Below are 21,951 nucleotides of genomic sequence, written 5' to 3' on the forward strand. Positions count from 1 at the left end.
AGGGCCATCTGGCTACAATAAATCAATGCTGCAGATAGAAGCAATCCTTTCATATTGTGAGCAAGATGGATGCCCCTTTGCATTCCACATATTGCCCTGACATAACACTTTGCCATCAATGTGCAATAAATCAAAATACCTAAGTAAGCACCAGTACAGAGAACTAAAATTTCTCACTATCTCCTGCCCCTTTTTGACATTGGTGTGGCCAGCAGGTGCAACATGGCCAGTGTTAGTCACTCCTTGCCCAGAGTGACATCAGCCAGGTCACCAAGGTTAAAGGGGAAGGGGGGATTTCTTTTCTCCCTCCTCCTCATCCTGTATCATTCTGTCAAGTGACTATCACTTGACATGTTGTGTTTGCTGATCTCACAATGACGAGAATGGTAAGGGGTGGTTGCCTGGAGCTACTGAATTATGTTCAGCACTCCTTCTTGCCTCCACAGTGGCCAGGAGGCTAGCAGTCAAAACTGTCCTGTGGTCAATCTGGCATTTGACTCTCTGGATTAGCCCCAGGATCCACGTAGAGCCACTCTAAGGATGTATATGAAAGCTTATACTACCAGCCTCTCTCTTGTAATTAGTTTCCAAGGAACTACAAGATCTATTTGCATGTTGATATTCCTCTAATGTAGAACTGAATCGAATTGTTTTTCACAGCTAAAACATACCTATTAAATCAAGGCAATTTAGATAAGTGTTAAACCACCCAATAACCATTAGTTTTATAATATAGGACACTTCTATTTTGTATATATATAGAGGGGAAGGAAGAAAGAGAAAACAAAGGAGAAAATGCCATACATACGTATCCCAACAGGTGCACTCTGATGACATATTGCATCCTTTGTGTGTTCTATGGGAATTGTCTTCATCGGGTGTGCAAACTGAATTTCTTTGAAACAATTTCTTAAGCATTTTCACATGTCTTCTCCCATTCTTTTTTTCTCAGCATGTTCTAGAGCACGTTTTATCAGGTGTGATCATACTCTTGCATGCATCTCATCAGCTGAGGCTCTGATATCTTCCTTGGAGTATGCTCAGGGAAAGCTTTTCTGCTGCCGCTGATTTTCCTTTGTTAGATCGAACACTCTTTGACTTCCAGTCACAGTGAGAAAAAGGTCATAAGTACTCTTACAAAGATCCCTTCTTACTGCTAAATATTTTTAATTGTAAAATTGTGTAATTTTGCAACACCATCAATATATACTAGAAGCTCAATAGACCTTTCGCAAGAGCAGTCCTCCAGAATCTTGTAATTGCATAGCAGTGTAAGAGTTGTAGGGGAAAGGGGGGATTTTTTTTTAAAAAAAATGACAGAATTAGGGGGTGGGTCAATGAGAGACACTGTGAACAGATAAAGCACCTTATTTTATTTACAATGGAAAGAAAGGGAATATATGTATTTCATTCCCCAAAGCCAAGGGATGCATACTAGAAAGTGGTATCCCATTTTTCATCTGAAAGAGTCCTCAGTATTCACAAATTAACCTTTACTGTGGGGAGCAAAGTATGTGTATGCCATCATAGCTTACCTGTTTCCACCTGCATAACCCTACTCACAGCTCTAGGAGCCATAAGAAGAGAATGGCTATCAAAAGGGAAAAGGGGGAAAACCTATTGCTTCCTCCACCTTTAACACGCCTGTTGTCCTGGGTGGCATCCAATTAGAATCTTTTCTTGATTCCCATACATACGAGAAGAAACTGATATTTGAGTATCATGTGAACAGAGTTTTTTTTTTGTTTGAACTGTTCTGTGAACTGTTTCATGCACAACAACGTTGATATGATAATGGTAATTGTTATCCTGTAAGCCATGACTGATTACTGAAACATTTAAATGGATTGCAATTGAATAAATGCTATGTTGTTAATCTATATATATAAATTTGTTAGGGGCATCCAACGAGGAAACAAAACTCAAAAACCGCCCAACGAAACTTAACCAAAATCCCCGTGCCCATAACACAACCCACAAGGTACAAACATATCTACTCAAAATGAAAAACAACACAACAACACACTCACAAAACGGCAAAAGAACAAAACTCAAAAAAACCCAACGAAACTTAACCAAAATTCCCATACCCATAACACAACCCACAAGGTACAAACATATCTACTCAAAATGAAAAACAACACAACAACACACTCACAAAACGGCAAAAGAACAAAACTCAAAAAAACCCCAACGAAACTTAACCAAAATTCCCATACTCATAACACAACCCACAAGGTACAAACATATCTACTCAAAATGAAAAACAACACCACAACAAACTCACAAAACGGCAAAACTACTGAGCATGCGCATTGGCGCCCAGCCACAAGTTCCCTGGCGCGCGCACATGGCCTTCCGGCCAACGTTCCCTCTGCGGAAACCATGCCCACTCCAAGCCCCGCCGCGCCGCTTCCCGCACACACACACACCCTGCCGCACACACACATGCAACCCCACGCTCCATCACTCCCCCGCCGCCGCATACACACACGCAACCCCACTCCCCCCGCCGCCACACACACACACTCAACCCCACGCTCCATCACTCCCCCCGCTGCCGCACACACACACGCAACCCCACTCCCCCCACCGCCGCACACACACACACGCAACCCCACGCTCCATCACTCCTCCCGCTGCCGCACACACACACGCAACCCCACGCTCCATCACTCCCCCCGCTGCCGCACACACACACGCAACCCCACTCCCCCCGCCACCGCACACACACACGCAACCCCACGCTCCATCACTCCCCCCGCTGCCGCACACACACACACAACCCCACGCTCCATCACTCCCCCCGCTGCCGCACACACACACGCAACCCCACTCCCCCTGCCGCCGCACACACACACGCAACCCCACGCTCCATCACTCCCCCCGCTGCCGCACACACACGCAACCCCACGCTCCATCACTCCCCCTGCTGCCGCACACACACACGCAACCCCACTCCCCCCGCTGCCGCACACACACATGCAACCCCACGCTCCATCACTCCCCCGCCGCCACACACACACACGCAACCCCACTCCCCCCGCCGCCGCACACACACACTCAACCCCACGCTCCATCACTCCCCCCGCTGCCGCACACACACACGCAACCCCACTCCCCCCGCCGCCGCACACACACACACGCAACCCCACGCTCCATCACTCCTCCCGCTGCCGCACACACACACGCAACCCCACGCTCCATCACTCCCCCCGCTGCCGCACACACACACGCAACCCCACTCCCCCCGCCGCCGCACACACACACGCAACCCCACGCTCCATCACTCCCCCCGCTGCCGCACACACACACGCAACCCCACGCTCCATCACTCCCCCCGCTGCCGCACACACACACGCAACCCCACTCCCCCTGCCGCCGCACACACACACGCAACCCCATGCTCCATCACTCCCCCCGCTGCCACACACACACGCAACCCCACGCTCCATCACTCCCCCCGCTGCTGCACACACACACGCAACCCCACTCCCCCCGCCGCCGCACACACACATGCAACCCCACGCTCCATCACTCCCCCGCCGCCGCACACACACACGCAACCCCACGCTCCATCACTCCCCCCGCTGCTGCACACACACACGCAACCCCACTCCCCCCGCCGCCGCACACACACACGCAACCCCACGCTCCATCACTCCCCCCGCTGCCGCACACACACACGCAACCCCACGCTCCATCACTCCCCCCGCTGCCGCACACACACACGCAACCCCACTCCCCCTGCCGCCGCACACACACACGCAACCCCACGCTCCATCACTCCCCCCGCTGCCGCACACACACGCAACCCCACGCTCCATCACTCCCCCCGCTGCCGCACACACACACGCAACCCCACTCCCCCCGCCGCCGCACACACACATGCAACCCCACGCTCCATCACTCCCCCGCCGCCGCACACACACACGCAACCCCACGCTCCATCACTCCCCTGCCCCAATCTTACCTCCTTTTACTTCAAGCCACCTCCAAACCCCAACCCGCTCCTTCCCGCCCTGTCAAAATCTAGGAAAGACAGGAAGGAAGGAAAGAAGGAAGAAAGAGAAAGGGAGGTAAAGAAAAAGGGGGAAGGAAGGAAAGTTAGAGGAAGAAGAAAAGGAAAGAAAAGGAAAGATGGAAGGAAAGAAAAGAGAGACAGCAGAAGAGAAAGAAAAAGGGGGAAGGAAGGAAAGAGATAGAGAAAGAAGAGGAGAAGGAAAGATGGGAAGGAAGGAAGGAAGGAGGGAGGGAGGGAAGGAGGGAGGGAGGGAAAGAAGGAGAGCTAAGATTGGCCACAGCAACAGTGGCGGGTAAAGGTTGTTATTTCTATTATTATTATGATGATGCTATTGTTCCTCTGAGACCCTTTTAGGGGGAATGGGAGAGTTGTCAGGTCCCAGAGGCAATGCATTGCATTATTGTTATTGTTATGATGGTGGTGAAATAAAAGGAAATAAAAAGTGAAAGAAGGAAGCAAACAGGGAGGGAAGAAAGGCAAAGGAAGAAAGGGGGAGGGAATGAAGGAAAGAGAGAAGGATGAAACCAAGTAGTGAAAGAAGGAAAGAAAGAAAGAAAGAGGTAGAGAAGGAAGAAAGGAGAGAAAGGGGGAGGAAAAGGGGGAAGGAATAGGTAGGTACCTCTCTTTCATAATAGTCCAGATATCTACCTCAACTTTGATAAGTTTTACTATAGGCCACAGCAACGCGTGGCAGGGCACAGCTAGTACATTATAATCATGGACCCAAATCCCAAACTAAGAAAGTGGCCTCTCTCTTTTCAATTTCAAGTCTATTTCCTCAAAAGGTGAATTTGGAAGAAGTCATGTAATTGTTAGGATTTCCATCCATGTAAATCATATTGGATTGAAACCTTAAAGAGATTTTTATAAATGCGGTGAAAGCATTAATCACTCTGACTTCTCTACATAGTTCTGAAATGATGACTGGCAGATGAGGGAAGAAAATAATGCCTTTCCTCTCTCTCTAGCTTATCATTCATTTTAATGATAGGGCATTGTCAATGTAATGTCAGCTGTCTAGATACTGCATTGCAGATGTGAATATTTTTGGTGTAAAGTGGTGAACTCCTTAGTTCTGCATGCTATATGTAAAGAAGAAAATCTGCTTGTCAAAAGATAGCTGTCAAATGGAATATACCATTCTGATATGGAGTCAAACATACCCAAGGCAAAGCATACCATGTACACAGCAGAAGATAAAATGCTTGCTAAATCTGTGAACTTGTTCTATTAACTGTCCTACATAGGGAGCTGAGTTCCCTGTAATCCGAATAAGAGGCACAGATAGGATAAGGCTGGGTTTGTTTCTTTTTAACATCATCTGCCACTTGGTAATGATGGCAAGCAATATGCAGATGGCCTTTGTTTATATCTTTTGCTTATCTGACTGTGGACGTTTTGCTTATCTGCTCTATTTCACCTTTTTTCCAGCATTGATTAGACACCATGACCAAGATCCTATATGTTACTGGCACAGCATACATTCCTGCATATGTACTTGTACTTGAGAAGCGTTACATAAATCTTATGTTGAATAGTTGTGTTGCACAACAGAACTGAGACTAAAGGTTCAACTGACTACAGAAACAAATCGAAACAAACATGCATATGCATGCATATCCATACATAGTGTGCATCTATGTACATTCTTGCTACATGTACAAATCTACTAACAGGACTATGAGTCATGCCTGATCCTGCAAGTGGAAACAAATACAGAATTGTCCTCCTGGAAGATGATGTGAATGGCAGGATGACATATTTGGGGCATTAAGTGTTTAAAAAAGGAGGATAACTCATATTTTCAATTCATTTGGGGCAATCAGATTGTCAGATTGTGAAAAACATAAACATTACTGCAACACTGGGTTTTCTCAGCTTTGAATTTTGCTTTTAAAAGGGGGAAAGGCAGTGATGTATGAGGTGGTGTGGCACATCCTTACAGGGTTTTTTTTTGTTCTGATCTGATTGGCAGATGCTTAAAAACAAATACATATCCTCTTATAGCTAATCAGCATAGGTGTTATAATAACTAAATTGAAACACAAGTTAGCCTCAAAACTGAATGTACCATTCTGGTATGCAGTCAAATATATACACTAATGCTCTCACAGTGAGAACATTTAGTTGAATTTGACAGACTATGCAAGAAAAACTTTACTTTTAAGTAACTTTTAGTTTGCAACTATACAAAAATTTTAGAGAAGGGGAGTGTTGAAAAGAGACACAGAGCAGTGCCACTTTTTCCTCACAGATTTTATCCCAGATTTTAAAGGAGCTATTTATGTTGCTGAATACTGTCCAGAGAAAGAACCTTGAGAGGAGCAAGAAGGGTGCAACAATCTAGTGTGGGTTCAACTGAAGTAGGTGACAACCCTTGATTTCCTCCTTAGTCTTCTAGGCAAAACAGTCAAGATCCAAGGATAATCCAGTACCTAGGTTTCTCACTATCTGGTCATTGATGGGAAGGTAACGCCTAAGGACACCCTCCCCCTCTATAATAATTTCAGGACTTAAAACAAGGAGCAAGATGCCAGAGTACTCTCCTTTTCCAGCCCCTGAATCATAGGAACTATGAGGTGGGAAAGGCACCTACATCCTTTGTTGCAAGTTCCCTGTGAACTATTTATTTATTTAGGACATTTCTACCTCGCCTTTCTCAACCACGGAGGGTATTCAAGGTGGCTTTACACATAAGCAATGATTTGATGCCATTAAAAATAATATACAATGAAAATGAGCATTTTAAATAGAATTATAAAACACATGTGTACATTTGAAAAACACATGCACATAGATTTGTTTTATCAGTGGAGTAAATGTATCCAAAAGATACATTAAAATTATTTTAAAGTGCAAAATGAATTATTTTAAAGGGGGAAAAGGCAAAGGCTTTAAATTGTGTAGAAAGCAAAGATGGGGTAACAATAAAATTGAGAAAGCAAGAGAATCAAAACTGTTTAGTGGAGGCAGGGATGTCTCAACAAATACATTCAGCAATTTTGATGCTGCGAGAATCTTTGTAAACAACACAGTTTTTGAAGGCACTTCACAATTTGAGGCTTATTTGGCAGAAAATATGCACCTGGTTGTTTTGTGCAAAAGAAAAAAAATGAAAATTCTAAGGAACTTCTACATCTCTCTCAACACAGTTCTACTTTAAGCTCCAAATTATAAGGCAGAAAGTGTAATATGTGCTTGCCTCCAACCACACATCTTAAGAAATCTACAAATATAGAGTAGATCCTTTGAAATCAATGAGATACATCAGTAATGACTAATGCAAGCTTTTATTGCAACTGTTCTGCCCTAATAATGTCTAAATTCCTCACATTAGATTCAGATTGTTTTCTCCCTCCACCCTTCTTCTTTGTACTTTTTGGGTACAGAATATCCTTATTCAAAACCACAGCAACCTCTAAAGACATGTCCCTATAAATATTATGTCAGAACTGCATCATTCCCAGACTATTTAATGTGTCCCTTAGTCCTGATGCTAATACATGGTTGACTTTTCTTTGCACTTTGATGATCCCTATGTTGTTGTCTGAGACATCACCGCAGTTCAGCAGAGATGGAAATCCACTTAAAAAATAGTCATTTTGTGACAGCAGTGGGAGTATTTATGCTTTCTATAAAAAGCCAAGCTAAAGAAGTGGCTGTATCAGATTGACAAATGCTTGTAAAAACTGAGTTTAGGCTTATTTTTTTTCTTTTATTGGTTCTACTACATTGAGATTGCTTGCCGTTAGTATCATATGGTTCAATGGTTCACTTACAGTTTGGGAAACAGTTTGAGACAACAGTCTATCCTTCCTCTGGGCATGCTTGGAACATTGGGTAGGTTATATGATGCATACACTTCCCTCTATGAACTTTTTATAGAGATACTCATCTGCCAGATATTCATCTGTCAGATATGAGTCTAAGATCTTATAATTAAGGTCTTCAGACAAAGTATATGGTGGACTTGTCCCTAGTCAGATAAATAATGCTAAACGAAGTTCAAGTAAACATAGCAGAGATGAACATATTGGGCATCAAACTCCACTGAAAACTCCTGTTTGATTTTCAAAGTATATACCTCATTTGTAATCTGTTATGCATTGGTGTGTCTATGTCTCAAATATCTATGTATAATATAGAAGATGCATGGTGAACATGCTGAAGTTATTCCTGTTTTGGTGAAGTGCAGCTTTAGATTGAGTAGAATCTGGATTCAATCACAACAATGCAAGGAAAAAAATATTTATGTCTTGTGGAATATCTCTGCATCCACAACCCATCCACCTTTCTATTTAATGGGACGAAAGAAGTATAACAGATGAATTATACTAACAGCAGGATCTAGTATTGGCCAGACTTGTGACAGACATACTGAAATCAATGAGCTTAAGTCTGTTGTTTTGTATCTCCAAGTTATTTCCAATTTAAGGTGACCCAAAGGCAAGCCTATCTTTCTTAGAAAGATTTGTTTCAGGGGAGAGGTGGTGGGTGGGTGAGTTTAAATTACTCATCAAAATTATTCACCACTTTATATCAAAGAACCTTTTGTAAGTATGCTTAACTGTGGGTCCAGCTTTGAAGCTATTTTAAATTACTATGCTTTATGTAGGTAATCCATTCTATAAAAAACAGCTGTAATTCACAGTCCTTAAGCCAACTCTTTGGAAAAGATGACTATGTGGTCCCTGGAGAGCCAAAGTTTGGTGAGTTAAATTCTAGCAACTTGCAGAGATGTGTGCTACTCCTGTAACAAGTAATAAAACCAAGTGTAGAATGTACTTGACTGGAGGCTGGATTGTAACATATCTGTAACTCTGTCATGCCATGATTGCCTTTCTGTCACACACAAAAACAGTTCTTTATTTATTAAGAATTGTGAGAGAAGCAAATTATATGGGAATTCCACAGCTCCTTGTGGAGCAAAGCATCAATGATCCCTGTATTATTTGTGTTTATTTCTATAGGAGTAAAGAATAAACCAGTGACTGTGTTGAATGTGTATCTACTACCCAAAAGCAATTGCCACATACTTTACCACTCCATAGTGTCTAGTATTCCTCATTAACTCTCTGGTGCGCTAATGCTCTTTTCTATGTCCATGCTAGTAATGTATATGAATGGGGTAGTGGCCAAATACTCTGCTTTGAAAACAGGAATGATGAGCTGTTACATAAATAAAGAAGAAGAGAACACATAGCTGCTCTTTTCAGGAATGGATGTAGAATTAACAATGTAGCTTACCTGTCTGAATGGATCTCCCTCTATGAACTATCTTGGAGTGTAAGATCATCTGGGGAGGCCCTGCTCTCAATCCCGCCGTCCTCGCAGGTGCGACTGACGGGGACAAGAAACAGGGCCTTCTCAGTGGTGGCCCTTTGGCTGTGGAATGCCCTCCCCTAGAGATATTAGATCATCCCCCTTCCTCCTGAATTTCCATAAGAAATTGAAAACATGGTTTTTGTGATCAAGCCTTTGCAGAACTTGTGCTACAGATAAATATGGAATTACGTGCAATGACTATTGGAGCAGCCCGGACTATGATTGTGGATAGTGTGATTAATAGTGAAGGTATTATTTTAAATGTTTTAATTTATCTTATAATTCTATATTAAAATGTTTGTTTTACGTGTACATTGTTTTAAGGCATCAAATAGTTGCCTCCGTGTAAAGCCGCCTTGAGTCCCCTCCAGGGTTGAGAAAGGCAGGGTAGAAATGTTGTAAGTAAATAAATAATAGATTAGGTTTTACTAAGGTCTCTTTTCAAATGTGTAAATATAGCCCTTTCATACTACTTCAATTACTGCTATGTTGCCATTCTATGGATTCTTCTTCTCAGAATTCTCTGCCAGATAGCTGTAGTATGTTACTGAACTACAAATCCCATAATTTCATGGCAAAACACCATTTTATTTTATTGCACATATATTTACTTATTTATTTGATATTGCGTATTTCTCTTGACACATGAACTAAAGCAGCATGAAATTTAACATGGTATCAAAAGGCTGTAATCGTATAGACTGAAAAAGATGTATGGCTATATATGAGTTGTATTTGGTTCTCACCAATGTTAAGTACATTGATTCAGAGAGAAAAGAGATAAGACTTCAGGTCTCATTTCAAGCCTAGTGAACTGTATTAAATTTCACACAGGATGAACCAGATCTAAACCAGGTTTGGGAGATGATTTTCCTTTAAAGTGCATAGCCCATAAAATATAGCATAAATTTTCTCAAGACTTCCCTTGAAGCTGGGTCTGGCTGCAATAAAATGCTATTAAAACATGACAGACTTTTAGTGTGCTTTACTGTGAAGAACTCTTTTTGACTTCTGCTACAAAGCCTCTATTAGGTGAAGAGGGCTTCAACTTTTTTAAAGCTTTTTTCCCATTAAATCAGGCTGTATTTATCCCATTGGATACTTCCTACACCACAAGAGGCAATGTACAAAGAGCCCTTTTTGAACTTTTCTACAATTATATTGTGGAACAATCCTAAGAGATCATGGTTTCCTAATTGGTTGCCACTAAGCTTCATGGCTGACCTATGTCAGGGGCAAAATATGATCCAGCCATTTTTGATGTTACACCACAGTGGTTCTGAGCTTAGAATGAGACATTGTGTGGTTTTAGATAGCACAACAGGGAAATGTCATTTGTCACATGCACAGTGTGGTGATGATTGTCACTTCATTGATTAGGCTTGCAGCTGGAAGGGCTTTGGCCAGACTTTTGCTCTATTTCTTTACCTTGTTCAAATCATAATGCTTTCCCCTTTCATGTTTGTTTCTAGAATGGAAATATTATCCAGAGTTATTTGGAAAATGATCCAAAACCATGGTTCTTGAGTGTTGAGAGAGTCTGATGGGGGAATCCTGGTGAGATTATGCACGTCATAGTCTGGGACATATTCTGCATCCATTTTGTCCATGAATTTTTCCATAGTATTTCTAGATAGAAAACATCATTTTCTGCACAGAAAATAATATTTTGCAACCATCTACACATTTTGCACAGAATAAATCCCAATTTGTGAATAATCTTTGAATAATTCAGTTTTTGAAAACTTTCAGTGGTAAGAAAAGTGGCGAAAATTACTTGTTGCTTTCTTGAAAAAGAAATTAATGAAGGATTATATCATTTTCCCCACTTCAGTAAACAATGCAAATCAATATTCGTTACTGTAATCACAAAATAAGAAATGTAAAAGTTAAAATGAAACAAATATCAAAGTTTATAAATTTGCATACTTGATGAAACATTATGGCCTTTCTTTTGGTAACTCCCAATCTGGATTGATATCAAAACATCAGAACTGCAACAACCATCACAGATCTTTATAAACCAGAAAAACCAAAGGTTAAGTGTGGGCCCTTTCCTTGGTTCACTGAAAAGAGAAGAAAATCCACTATGTCACTTGGGCCATGGACATTTGCCTACCTCTGTAATAAATCATGATTCCCTGGAAGTTCATATGGAAGTTGTCCCAAACCAAAAGCACTGAAAACTCCAGATTTCTGTTTCTTCTAATAACATCTAGTAGTAGTGGTACTGATGGTGGTAATAATAACAACAGTATACTTTTGCATGTTTTGTACACTTCACTTTGGAGTTGGAAGGAGCGGAGAAGCATAGCATATATCACACAAAATGTGATGCCTGTTGCTTTCATCAGTAGCTGTGCGCCATCCATAGCATTTAATTCTGATCTCTGTCTATGAACTAATTTTGCCTTATAATGATATTAATAAAATTCAACACACACTGACTCACAGAGATCTCCACTTCTGTACAGCCTAGCCTGGCCCTGCAGAGAGAAACATGATCAAAGCACCTACTTACCACTATCAACAGCAGTTTCTAGTGAGGCTTAGCAACTTAAGTCCACATGAGCAGCGTTTGAGTCCCTTTGCTGTAAGTTTTCTGATGGCAGTGGAAGAAATGCATCATTGCCACTTGGTTGGAGAAAAAGAAAGAGTGTGACTGTACCTCTGTGCATTTCTCAAGTATTCAGCTTGAGCAAACTGAGATACACAAACTGAGGAACATTTCAGTTCCTTACCTGCATTTAAATGCTGGCACATTGCATAATATTTTGAGATGAATTCTGTAGTGGTTTGTGCTTTGGAATATAACTCTAGAAACCAGGGTTTGAATCCCCATTCTGACATAGAAACTACTGTGTGATCTTGGATAAGTCACACTGTTTCAGAGAAAGGCAATGGCAAACTCCCTCCAAATAAATCATGCCAAGAAAAGAAAACCCCATGACAGGGTCATCTTGAGGCTGCCTATAGACCTCATCACATTTGCAGCTGGATTTGCCACACATAATTGTTCATCCAGCTGTGCCCAGTGTGGAGTGTGGATAACTTGTTGCCTCATGCTCTGTATTGCCTGACTTCCCCCTTACCTCATCCCACAGGGGGAAGCATCCACCACCCAGCTTCTCCCCATTGATCTCTATGCAACATGGGAAGCCTCTATGCAACATGGTAGCATATGCTGGTTCCCCTTCATCTTTAACCACAGAGCCCTGCAAGAAGTAGCTGTGCATTGTGGGGTGGGAGCTGGTGGGTTCCATGGCAAAAGAGAAAGGGAACTGGTATACACCGCCAAATTCAGCCCTGTCTGATGAGGCCATAAGAGGGAAACAACCTGAAGGTACACAACAACATATTATGTTGTATAGGCTGTGTCAAGAAATATCATGCCATGTTCAATTATATTTGGAAAACATTTTCATTTCCATGCCATCTCTACTGAAAAATTAGCTTTCTGTTCTCTTATGTAAAAAGAGCTAGGACTGTAGTGGAACACTGTTCATGTGGCATGTTTGACTGTTAATTTTATTCCTAAAGATACTGTTTTCTGAACATATGATTAGCACTCTCAAGAGCCGACATGGTAACACCAGCCTGGTTGGGTAGGCAGGATATTGAGTTGTGGCTTAATTATTAATTGTTATCTTGAAAGGCACACAGATGGGTTACATGCAAGGCATTCAGGGCTGTAACCCATATTTAGGGTGGTCATTTGAAGGAAAGACCACCTAATTACTGTTTATGCAAATGTCCTACGCAGTTCCTGACTGGCTTCTGCTCTGCTCCCTTCCCTTTCTATGGGTTTGTTTTATGGTTTGATTCAATCATGTTTATATCCTGATCTCATTCAGTTGGACACATTTAAGAGTCTATTGAGGGCAACAGTCTTAATTGCACACATCTTCCATTCATTCCCACTTTACTATAAATGTTGTTGGAATGCCTTTTGCTGGAAAATTATTCACAGCTGCAAAATATCTTGATTTTTTAATGCCTAGAAATAAAAATCAAAGACATTTGCTGCATCCCTCATATGATCAATCTTGGTATGTCTGTAGCTTAATGGCTTCAATATCAGCGTATGTTCCTCTTGACTTTTAAAATAATCATGGCAAAACTATTTCTACTTCCCTCCAAGAAGTCAGATTATAGCCCAAGGAAAGCAATAACATCTTTTTATTCCTGGCTTTTGGAAGTCCCAGACAATAGGGATTTATACACTGGTAACTCTGACAGATCCCTAATTATAACAAAAGCAAGATTTTGATCTTGGTTCAGCTTGAGGGATTTTATGATCAAAGCTAGGCCTTCTTTTAATAGGAACCGGCAATAAAAAGACTACTGCTTTTCTTAGTCTATCATCTTTTTTATTGTATACTCAACGACTGAATTTTTTCACCATCACTTCCCATTAGGATGGGAAAGGACAATTATGACTAGAATAAAGAGAATGCAGTGAAAAATATGCTGACACTAACACTGTGCTCACATCTGGTAGGCACCATAGTCGAGTATAAGTTACAGCCTGTCAATCACAGTAGTTTAGTTCCTAAGTACAGGTTAGACAGAGAGTTAATGAAAATAGAGAAAGATATTATGCTAAGGTTTATCAATTCTGAATATCTGATCATACATTCATAGAGCTGAATATCATTGATGTATTTAGTTTAATATTCATATCCTACCTCATTGTTCAAAAACTCCAACCTTGAAGTGCCCATCAAACAACAATACCAATACATTAAACATAATTCAAGTCTTGCGAATTTAAAAAAACTAGCAATCAGTGGCTTATGGGACATTTTCTGACCTCCACCATGAAAATCCTAATATTTTCTGATGACTCACCCAGGGGAGTTATAATAAAAGTGCCCTGTGGCCTTAGGAGTCACTATGTGTGCAGAATCAAATGTGTTTTACCCAGAGTGATAATACGCAAAGAAGAATCAAAGTTAAATAAATTCAGATGAAACAAAACAAAACATATTCTTCTTGCACTGTGAGGTTTTTTTTCTGACTATAATGAATTCCAGTGCCTTCTGAAATGTAAGAAAGCTCGGTTTCTCCAAATGAGGCCAGCCTATTGGCAACCAAAACACATCAATCCTGCTTTGCTGCATCATAGTTTACTGTAAAAAAAAACAGTATGGCATATTTTTGCCCCAACACTCTTCATCGTCCAGGACACAAAAGTGTCTCAATGGGGAAATCAATAGATTTACTTGGACATGTTTTTCTCTCAGCTATTTTTGATAAGATATTCATGTATGGGTTGAAGATGTGCATGGAAAGTCACTAAAATCTAGGGATATTTACAATTCAGGTGGCAATATTGTAGAGCAGATCTATTCCTTGGTGACTTTGACAATAGTGAATGGACCAATGGAATGACTATGGATTTGAATTTGGACAGCGTGATTTTAATATCTGTAATGAAATTGTGTTTATGGGTGGGTTTTAATATAAATGTTATTGTATTATTGATGTTTATTTTTTATGTCTAAATATTATTTTATGTTTTATGTTTTAATATGGTTAGATTTTAAAAAATAGTTATATGTTATTGTCTAGTTATTATGTTTTGGTTTTCACATGTATGTACGTCATTTAATTTTGCCTTTACTATGTTGAAAACAGCTTTGAGTTCCCTCAGGAGGAGATAAACAGTATATAAATGTAGTAAATAAATAAATAACAACATGTCACTCTAGGGGGCTAAAATGTCTCATTCTATCACATAAAAGAGTGAGATCATTAGCAAATCAACAAATAAATCACTCCAGTGTTAAAAAATATTTTATTACAATGTACATAAAAATAATGGCTGACATCCTACATTGTCATTGCTGATTTGTAACCTAAATTAGAGCTCTATAACTGCTCCATATTAGGAATAGTAAATTCCTATTTCTTCCATCCCGGTGTGCAGGAAAATCCATCTTTTTTTATTTGTGCCCTGTCAGGAGATCTTGGAGGTGTTGCCACCCAATGGAGCTTTTCTCTAGAAACTGTACAGCTGTCATTGAAATGTACTGGGTACTATATTTCCACAACTTACAGACAATTTTCCTCCCACCCCAAGGTCCAATGTTGTACAGAAATTGTCACCTGTGAAAACATGGGGGCTGATGGGGAGGAGAGATGTTGCGAGAAAGCTGATGGCTCTTACTGGCTAGCTGCACTCTCTAGCCAAGATTTCTGTGAAAAATGGGAGGAGACGTTATGGAAGAAAGTTTCTGGGGGTGGGGAGTTGTGAGCATTTTGCATCTGATAGTCTTTTGTCTGATTTTCCCACAACTTCCCTTCTTCCAAGCACTACAATCTTTTCACACCTTATGGCTTCTATGCAATTTTTGAACTAATGGGAAGAGAGTCGGGGGCAGAATTTAGGGAAAATAGTACCCAGTATATATCAGCTGGAATTGCTGAGCTGTGGAGCTGTGCATCAAGGACTGTGGTAAAGATGGAGAAGGGCTGTATAATTTTAAAACAATTCACTGACCGAGCTACAGACTTTCATTACTCAGAGCCTTGAGTTCAAGATGGGCTTGAGGGACTGATTTCTTCAGTTATTTATAACAACATTTGTCTAGATAGTAGGTATGTGAGCAATGCCTAAACACCATCCCAGTTTCGGTTCCATTTTTAGCCCCCCTCTGTCCTGTTTTCCAATAAATTCCCAATATCTGGAAAAGATTGGCATTTTTTTCCAGTAAGATTTGGTCCATTGGCTTGTTTCTCTGTCATTTTTTAGACCTATCACTGTGCAAAGAGCTGCTAAGAAAGCAAGGTCCTGGCGAGACCCTCTCTGGAGGAGAAGCCTAGGTAAGCCTCCCCCCCCCTTTTTTTTCTCTATTTCTCTCTTCCTCTTTCTGGCCTTATTTTCCTCAAGTGGGTGCTCAGACATGAAGAAGGGGGGCTTCAGGAAGGGATGAAGGAGGTTGCTGGGGAAGAAAGAGTAGGAGCCAATACTGCCAGGCATCCACTCTTGCCTGATTTGCGAGGCCTCCCACATGTCACTGCCTCTGCCTCAAGTAGAGTGCCGCTGAGCCCATCATCCTTATTAGTCAAAGATCTTGCTTCTCATGATCCAATCAAGTCTTCAGCTGGGTCCAGCCAGGTCTATTTTTGGCGATCTGGCAGCTGGATTGCCAAATTTTCCCAAATCCTGTATCACCAAAATGAATCATGCACACTTCTAGTAGATGTGACCTATACACTAGGCATGTACGAGTAATTTTGGGTGAATTTTCAAAGCTTTTATAAACAACTTAAAAAAAAACTACAAGACCTGTCTCTTTGAATTTTTATACAATGGCACAGTATAACAGGGGATCATTTTCCCCAACTTTCAGAAATATTCATACACCTACTGATTTTAGGAAATTTAAAAAGTATTGACAAAAACATTTCTTTTAAAAAGTCACAACAGCTATAGCACTGAAATATCTCATATTAACAAATAGAAATACCATTTAGGGATTTCCTCCTGCCTACCTCCACCCTGCAAAAAAAAAAAAAGGAAAAGTGAAAAAATATTATTGTATAATGTCATATAAATAGTTGCATGCACTGTTTCCCTTGTCCTTCTCAAAAGTAAATGCAGAAACCTATTTGAGACCAGATATTCTGAGAGCCCTTGAGATTATCCCTAAATAGTCATGACCCTTGAAATTCTTCTCCCACAATATACCAGCTAATGATTGCAAAAAAAAAAAAAAAAGATTTAACAAGAATATCATTTCTTTTAATCGGCTCGGATGGACTTTGAAAAAATTGCAGGTCAACAGGGAAGAATTAAGCATTCATCTGCATGGTATAGTCAAATTGACCTCCTGCACATGCAAGCAGCACATTTGAAACAAAGAAAGGAAAACTCTAGCTATAGTGCTGTGTATTTAACATGTCACTTACCATTTGAAAGGTAAAGGTTTCCCCTGACATTAAGTTTAGTTGTGTCTGACTCTGGCGGGTGGGGTGGTGGTGGTGGTGCTCATCTCAATTTCTAAGCTGAAGAGCTGGCGTTGTCCGTAGAAATCTCCAAGGTCATGTGGCCAGCATGACTACATGGAGAACCATTACCTTTCTGCAGAAGCAGTACTTATTGATCTACTCACATTTGCATGTTTTCAAACTGCTAGGTTGGCAGAAGCTGGGGCTAACAGCGGGAGCTCACCCCACTCCCTGGATTCAAACCATCAACCTTTTGGTCAGCAAGTTCAGCAGCTCAGTGGTTTAAACATTTTACTGCCATTGAAATCAGTGGGATAACTTAGACATCACTAACATGTAATTCATCCAGTATGAGCCATCTATTGTGCTAAGTTCTTAGAGATTTGGTAAACAATTCAAAATAATATCTCATAATTTTTTTCATCAGCCCCACATTCCACTTTTAAAGTAAGCAGTCAGTTGATGATTCATTGCTTTTCTTCAGCATCTTTTATTTAGACACATATTACCGTCTCATGTGGGTGTTTTATTTGGATAGTTTAGCTAATTGCTCTTCAGCAAGATCTCCTTTAAAGGACCTTTAACAATATTTATGTGAAATTTCTCCAATGGTGTAATCTGCTGTTTTGAAGTACATATACCCAACATCCTGAATTTCTTTTCTAGGTGATAGTATTGTAAAATAGAACCAATTCTGTCAGATGCATTGTGCATTTCAGTTATTCAACTTGCTGCCTCAATTACCTAAAGCTCCTGTTACTGTAGGGTACATTAGGCCATCTTAGAATATGACATAACAGAATAGAATAGCTTGGAAATGTGTTGAAGAAAATAAGGTGTGCCAAGACTAAGCAAAACTCATTTGTTTTTGGGCAGTTTTATGGTCCTATCGCCCAAGTGAATTCTGAAAGATATTAATGCTACAAGAATACAGATAAGAAGGGAAGAATGACTAGGGAGAGCCTGATCCTTGAATCTTGCCATGGTATACTTGCAACACAGTATCCTTTCAGCTAGTTTGGCAATTTCAATTGGACTTTGAAGGCTGGACAACCCAGGAGCAATTTATGAAAATAACAATTGATTACATGTAGTTATGATTGTTTGGAGAAAACTTCTGCAATTTGTATCAGTCTTTTAAGTTTCAGGCATGGTTAAAGTATAAGAAATTTTCATCATTATTTTCCATTTTATGCTTCAGTTGCTCTCACAGTTGACCCAGCACTGAACGAAAGAGTACAGAAAACACATCTGAGTGATATCAGCTGTATAGTTTGTCCATATTAAAAAGGAAGTGTTCCAGGTGGTGGGTTTTAGAAACAGCAATAATCACAATCATTTGCAGTCCTAATATTCGGCAGAGTGGAGCAGCTATTGTACCTGTGGCCTTCTGAAGGTCTTTTTCTCTTGTCAGGAGTGACCTGAGGGACTGCAAGTCGCTTCTGGTTTGAGATAACTGGTTGTCTGCAAGGACATTGCCCAGGAGACACCTGGATGTTTGATGTTTTACCATCCTTGTGGGAGGCTTCTCTCATGTTCCCACATGGGGAGCTGGAGCTGACAGAGGGAGCTCAACCCACTCTCCTCAGATTCAAACTGCTTCACAAGGTGAAAAGGAAAACAAGATGGTGCCCTTCCCTCACCATGACAAAAAAAATGGCAGATTGGTAACTAACTCTCACTTGAATAGTAATGATGAAACAACATCTTCCACTGCAAATTAACTTAAAAAGTGAAGAGCAGAAACTGTCTATATACTATGCAGCTGTGACTATAACAACAGCTAATATCTGAGGTATTCACAATCTGGCTACGCCTAACATATGTTTATCGAGTCTCATTCATTTAATAACACAAACAAAAGAACAATCTTGGTGTCTTGGTTTTTATGACTGTCAGAAAATTGCATTAGATAGACCACATCAGTTCTCTCACACCAGAAGCAACTTGCAGTTTCTAAAATCACTCCTGACACGAAAAAAGTTCTAGTTCCTTAGATATCATGATTTCTTTTGAAAAAGCAGATGGCCACTGGTATATGGCATATTTTCTGTATCTCAAATGCTAGAGCTGATTGGGGAAAACTGGTGCCATTTTTGTAATCAGCAGGTTGAATATACCAAGAAATGGTCTAAGGCTTGAGGCGTCAAAATGTGTGTTGACCAGTGTAATAGTACTAGAGATGTTTTTACTAAGCCAATATGCTGTGGCTACCTTGGCAGCTGCAGTCTTTGCTCATTCTGGCTAGAGATATAAAGAATGTTTGAAAATATCTGAAAAAATTGTTTTAAAACCCCACATGTTTCTAGGGTATTGGGAAACCCTGAGGAACTGGACAGAAGAAAGGGATCTTTGAAAATTGCACGCTTCTTTCAAGATTCCCTCCTAGCAGCAGGAGCATGGCTAAACTATTTCTTGATTCCTCTGAGAATGAACTCATTGAAGAAATGTGTTCTCAATTCTGAGGATGGCAGCTGCTCCCCATGGTAAGGTGGTACAGATACATTGCAAAAGCATAACACATCCAAGAATGACATTATGACAGTGTCAGTAATGTCAACATTTCCATATGCTTTGCTCTCCTCCAGGCATGTGGATGAATGTGAGAATAGTGTCACCCATAGAAACAGAGAAACCTGTGCTTGCTGCGTCTTCTGGTGAAAGTGAAAGGATCCTTTCTCCCATAAAGAGGAGCTTCAAAAGACATGGTAGAAGGGTATGACTCAAACATAACCTTTCTCTGTATTAAGCTAGCATGAACTGATTTTGTATTTAGGCAATTGTAATAGTTGACAGAAGGGAAATGATTATTCTAACTTTATTTTCATCTGTTAGCAGATCTCTGCTGCTGCATAGTATTATGTTCATATATTAATCTGATCTGTAGCTGGGATGTTTAATCTGGTTTGTATATTACAGTTTTTGTTATATTTTATTGTTCATGGTGTATTGCTTATTTTATTCTGAGTTGAGGTGTTTTATGTTAATTTCCATGTGTTGTTTATTTTTTATTGATTTAGGCTAATTTCTGTTGTATATTCTATGTATTTTGTTTTGCACTGTTTTTGTCTTGTAAGCCGCCCCAAGTCCTTCCGGGGAGATGGAAAAGAATATAAATAATGTTTATTATAATATTATTATTCATTAAAATTAAAATTGCACTATAATATGGTCAAGATCAGAACTTCACTGGAGGGAAGGATATAAGAGGCAAAGATGAAGTACTTTGACCACATCATGAGAAGACAGGAAAGCTTGGAGAAGATAATGATGCTGGGGAAAATGGAAGGACAAAGGAAGAGGGGCTGACCAAGGGCAAGATGGATGGATGGTATCCTTGAAGTGACTGGCTTAACCTTGAAGGAGCTGTGCGTGGTGACAGCAGGCAGGGAACTCTGGCATGGACTGGTCCATGAGGTCACGAAGAATCGGAAGCGACGGAATGAATAAACAACAACAGAATTTCTTAATTTTTCTTCTTCTCATGATCCCTTTCTGCATGAAAAAAACATATGCCCCCAGGTATATAGGTATATAAAATAGATATACAAATTAAACATTTGCTGATAAAAACATTTGGAAGACTAGGTAAAAACACTGATTTCCCTTTATTGTGAAATACAGCATAAGCATTTTGCAACCTTCTGTAAACACTGCATGTTGTTAACAGATTTGTGTAAATGGGTGGTGTTCAGAAAGCTTTTATTGTTCCCAATTTTGATGTACCCTCAACCTGGAGCTAAGGAGAACCAATTTGGTTTAAGATACAGTGGTCTAGATGACATGTGCAATGGCAATTCTGTTTGTTTCATTCATTTTGAGTGAGCTAATCAAATACATTTCAACTTGCTTTCAGACTATATATGAAACGTAAGTGATTTTCATCTTTAGATGTGAGTCTTGTCTCCAAGATATCTCATCATGTACAGGCAGTCCTTGAGTTACAAAAATCCAACTTATAAATTGCTCATAGTTAAGAATGGGGATGAGACAACATGAGGTGAGGGAAATCTACCCATCGGAAGGGAAATTCACTCCTGAAAGAGTTCTCATGGGGAAAAAGTGTCTCCACTAAGCTTTGTCACCAATCCTTGTTTCCACAACAAGCAAAGTTTTCAAAATCCAATTGTTACAGGGACAGAAAGTGAAGTGAAATCTTTTGAAACAGGAGCACAGAAAGGAAAACAAACACCACAAACATGTTCCTATACTACCCAAGGCTAAAATATTTTTGACTAGTTACACTTAAAATGGGAATAGGAAGGACAAGAGATCTCTTCCAGAAAATTAGAAACATTAGGTAAATTTCAGGTGAAAGTGGGTGTCATAAAAAACAAAGATGGCAAGGACCTAACAGAAGCTGAAGAGATCAAGAGAAGGTGGAGAGACTATACAGAAGATCTGTATAGGAAGGATAATAATATCAAGGATAGTTTTCATGGTGTGGTGAGTGAATTAGAACCAGACATCCTGAGGAGTGAGGTTGAATGGGCCTTAAGAAGCATTGCTAAAATCAAGGCAGCAGGAGGCGGCGGGATCCCAGCTGAACTGTTTAAAATCTTGAAAGATGATGCTGTCAAAGTGATGCATGCCATATGCCAGCAAATATGGAAAACACAAGAATGGCCATCAGACTGGAGGAAAGT

The 21,951-nt window shown here is 40.4% G+C and overlaps 1 long non-coding RNA gene across 1 annotated transcript in view; it reads left to right on the forward strand.

Annotated features, from left to right (window-relative positions):
• LOC132769965 (uncharacterized) overlaps nucleotides 1–19,784 on the forward strand; it is a 43,851-nt gene extending 24,067 nt beyond the window's left edge. Inside the window, exons 2-3 of the long non-coding RNA XR_009630952.2 lie at nucleotides 16,107–16,177; nucleotides 19,615–19,784. This is a non-coding gene — a long non-coding RNA (uncharacterized lncRNA). The remainder of the gene's footprint in view (nucleotides 1–16,106; nucleotides 16,178–19,614) is intronic.
• The last annotated feature ends 2,167 nt before the right edge of the window (nucleotides 19,785–21,951 follow it).

Source organism: Anolis sagrei, chromosome 3 (assembly GCF_037176765.1).
Source record: "Anolis sagrei isolate rAnoSag1 chromosome 3, rAnoSag1.mat, whole genome shotgun sequence".
Classification (NCBI taxonomy): Eukaryota; Metazoa; Chordata; class Lepidosauria; order Squamata; family Dactyloidae; genus Anolis; species Anolis sagrei.